Genomic DNA, 4,594 nt, shown 5'->3' with positions numbered 1-4,594 from the left:
TACATTTAGGCAAGAAAAACCAAATGTACAGGTATAGTATAGGGGGTACCTTGCTCAATAGTAGTAACTGTGAGAGGGATCTCGGAGTCCTAGTGGACAATCATTTAAATATGAGCCAGCAGTGTGCTGCAGCTGCCAAAAAAGCCAACACAGTGCTAGGCTGCATTAACAGAGGGATAGAATCAAGATCACATGAAGTGTTAATACCACTTTACAATGCCTTAGTAAGGTCACACTTGGAATACTGCATCCAGTTTTGGTTACCATGATGTAAAAAAGATGTTGAGACTCTAGAAAGAGTGCAGAGAAGAGCAACAAAGATGATCAGGGGACTGGAGGCTAAAACATATAAGGAACTATTGCTGGAATTGGGTATGTCTAGTTTAATGAAGAGAAGGACAAGGGGGGACATGATAGCAGTGTTCCAATATCTCAGGAGTTGTCACAAAGAAGAGGGAGTCTTTGCTATTCTCCAAAGCAACTGAAGGCAGGACAAGAAGAAATGGATGGAAACTAATCAAAGAGAGAAGCAACCTAGAACTAAGGAGAAAAATTACTAAGTTAGAAAAAACTAAGTTAGAAAAATTAATCAGTGGAACAACCTGCCTCCAGAAGTTGTGAATGCTCCAACACTGGAAGTTTTTAAGAAGAGACTGGACAGCCATTTGTCTGAAATGGTATAGGGCTTCCTGCCTAAGAAGGGGGTTGGATTAGATGATCTCCAAGGTCCCTTCTATCATCATCATCATCATCATCATCGTTGTCGTTATTGTTATTATTGTTATTATTATTATTATTATTATTATTATTATTATTATTATTATTATTATTATTATTATTATTATTATTATTATTATTATTATTATTATTATTATTATTATTATTATTAGCCTGTACAGCCATTTGTCTGAAATAGTATAGGGTTTCCTGCCTGAGCAGGGGGTTGGACTAGATGACCTCCAAGATTCCTTCCAACTTTATTATTATTGTTATTGTTATTGCCAAGATCAATTGATTAAACTATTACTATATGCTAATACTGATAATTGAAAGAGCCCAGGCAAGGCAAGACTGACTGATGGCTAGGCTGTTTTTTGATTGTCCCCAGTAACTATGATCTACTTAATCAGACATTGTTGACAAGGCTAGTATTCTGTGAATAGATATAGTATATGTCTATAAATCACATTTTAGAAGCTACACAGGCTAAGTTGCAGTTGCAGCCTAAATTGAAACTAACATACATACTATGCTTCAGCATGCTATATGAATGTAGTTATTGTACTACTATATTACTAGTTTTCAACCTGTGCCATTGATACAGTTCTATGTGTAATATTGTGGTGGTGTTATGTTTGTCAGTATACCTTATAAAGACAAACTCAAGTGGTGAAAGTGAACTACAGTAGAGATTTAAAACACAAGAGGGAGCAATCTGCAAAGTCAAAGCAACCTTTATATTTATAGAAGCCAGTTTCTAAGTTTGCTCTCCCAATAAGTTTAGTTTCTAATTTTAGAGCCCAGTAAGTTCTAAACACAGAATTTTAACTATTGCTTGGAAGAGAAGAAATGAACTTTTTAAACAGATTTTTTTTTACCCTGCCTTTTTCTTTTCATATACAAGTCAAGGAAGAAAGCACGACCATACGCTTTCCTCCTCATTTTTGCCCACAACAGCAACTCTGTGAGGCAAGTTGAGCTGAGAGAGAGAGAGCAACTGGTGCAAAATCACCCAACTCATTTTTCATGCCTAAGCAGGACTATAAGTCACAGTTGCTTGGTTTCTGGGCCAACACCTTAACCACTACACCAAACTACCTCTCACATAATGGGGATGGAAAGAAATGGGCTATATTATGTGTTCTCCTTCCATAGAAAAAAGGCACATCCAACCAAAATGGAAGGAAACATTGCTTATGAGATGTTGGCTTATTTCAATGTATTAGATTGTATTTTAAGTTCCTTTGTGGAAATTCAACCTAGCTGAGTCCATGAAGTCCATGTTTGCTTTGCCAAAGTAATCTAAGTAGACTACATTAGTCATTTTGATACATAGAAAATACATGGGAGTTTCTTTTATGCTTGTTCTGGTTTGTGCCTTTCAGGATTAGCTAACTGACCTGCTCCCTGAAGTAGGATGACTTGCTTGTCTCTCCATGGTCAATGTGTACTCAGTGCCTCACTCTGGGAAAGGACTTGTCAAAATGGGGAATCAATGTAAGGAATAGAACAGTGATGGCAAACCTTTTAGAGACCGAGTGCCCAAACTGCAACTCAAAACCCACTTATGCATTGTCGGGTGCCAGGTGGGTATGGCCCATTGGCTGGGTGTGGCCCATTGGGTGGGCGTAACGGCAGACTGGGTGGGACTAAAAAGTTCAATCAATCAATTCCAACTTTGCAAGATCTTTTTTTTTCCCCACGAGAAGTTGAAATTGACTGATTGAACCTTTTTTTTTTTTTTTGCACATGGCAGCGGAGGCCTAAAGCGAAAAGGTTTTATAAAACCCAGCTGAAGGCCTAGGACTGGGGCGATGGCACGCGTGCCCACAGAGAGGGCTCTGAGTGCCGCCTCTGGCACCCGTGCCATAGGTTCGCCACCACTGGAATAGAAAGAAGAAAAGCATATCCTTTGGCATCAGTGAAATAAAGATATAAAAACAATTTCCTGGTGCTGATACAAGGTCTGATTTGGTAATGTAATATCCAAGGGCAGGAGAAGTCCTATATATTCCAATTATGAGGAGCAAGAATATTATGTGGAAGATACACAAAGATAAAGATATTTAATATGCTCTAACCTGCACTAACTTGAATACATTATGTCCTTAGGAGAGACAGAAATACATATTCCTAGTAATTGTAAATGAAAGATAGAATGTGCTTTTGTTTACCTCATTGATAAACAATTGGTTATTAATACCCTTTTATGGAATTACAGTAAATATAGAAAACAGGTGGTTATACTGGAACCTGAAATCACTTCCTGTGTCCCTAACCATGTTCCACTGGTCTTTGAATTGCTCTGCTCATAGATGTTAATTGAGATCCTAATACAGAACTATAGCTAAGATGAAAACTGCAGGCCTCGCTCACTTGAGATATATGGACAAGTAGCAGAAAAGGAAAACAAGGGCCAGCTGTGACAGAGAAAACACGCAAGCCCAGGCAGAAACTAAAAAAGACCCTGTTTGGACAAATGAAAAGGTTAACAAGGGTGGGGAAATTGATCACCAGGTTACAAAAGAAGCAGTACTGCATAAGCAATATCTACATATTGTGCAAAAGAGACAATCAACAAGTCAAAAGAGAACAAAAAGACCAAAACACCTCCCCAACAATCAATACCCAGATGAGCATAAATTAACTTCAAGATTAAGATTGGACCATCAATCAAGAAGCAAACAACACTCCTGTCATGGTTCCAATAGATGAAAACTTTTAAAAGAACTTCAAGGCAAATATTTATTCCTCAAAGAACATTTTATTCATGAAACAAAATATCATCATGTACATAGTTGAACCCAAGACTAAAGTTCCCTCCCCCCTGATACAAAGTAACAAGTTGTAATTCCCACCACAGAAAGGCTGTCATAAATCACATTCACCAATTATTCTAAAACGCTGGCTCTCCTCCCAACTTTTCAACCTGCCAAAACTTTATCTAACAGTGACCTGATTCTCACCGGCTGCAAATGTTATGGCTAATAGAAAATGCTCAAGCATTCCTTCCTTCCCCCCTTCTACATCTGAGAATCCCAAATAACAGAAAAAAGCACAAGGAATGCAAAAGGTAAAATGGCCATAGTTTGTCAGTTGTCACAGCGCTGACAATTCCATTCAGGAAACTGCCAATCAAGTTAACAGTAAGCAGCCCAACCAACTGTCCTTGTGGCAGTAGAATCACCAAGACCACTCCCATTAACACTGAGAGGGCCAGCTGTTAGAATAAAAATCAAGAGCAAAACTTACTCCTTACTATCACAAAGGTGCTTTTTCAAAAGGCAACTGGACTTTTGGGATAACCATGACCTGGATGACTGAGAATCTTCATAGACTCTTACTCCTTACTACCCGGTTTCCCCAAAAGTAAGGCCTACCCCCAAAATAAGCCCTAGCTTGATTTTTGGGGGTGGGCCTAATATAAGCCCTACCTAAAAAATAAGCCCTAGTTTTGGGGTGAGGCAAACACTTAAAATCAAGCTAGGGTGGGAGTGGGGGTGTGTGGATCTGCTTCCCCCAAACCTCGTTGCAGCGGGATCCCCCCTCCAAGGTATGTGTTTGTGAGGGTGCTTTCTCAGAGTGCAAATAGGGGCAGAGAGAAGCTATCTTTCACTTTAAGTTTCAGTTTCAGTTTCAGTTTCAGTTTATTGTATTTATATCCCGCCCTTCTCTTGGTGGACTCAGGGTGGCTTACAGCCAGTTAAAAAACAGAGCAATTGATACAAATATACAAAATTTAAAATAAATTAAAAGATATATTTAAATAGGCCTTTTCTTATTTTAAAAGTTGATTAAAATCCAATTTAAAATATCCCTAGGCCAGTCCTGCCAGCTGAAACAGCCATGTCTTGAGGGCGCGGCGGAAGGAGGG

Source organism: Protobothrops mucrosquamatus, unplaced genomic scaffold (assembly GCF_001527695.2).
Source record: "Protobothrops mucrosquamatus isolate PMUCROS unplaced genomic scaffold, P.Mucros_1.0 scaffold_173, whole genome shotgun sequence".
NCBI lineage: Eukaryota > Metazoa > Chordata > Lepidosauria > Squamata > Viperidae > Protobothrops > Protobothrops mucrosquamatus.
The sequence above is the reverse complement of the archived record's forward strand: the minus strand, read 5'-3'. Positions refer to the sequence as shown.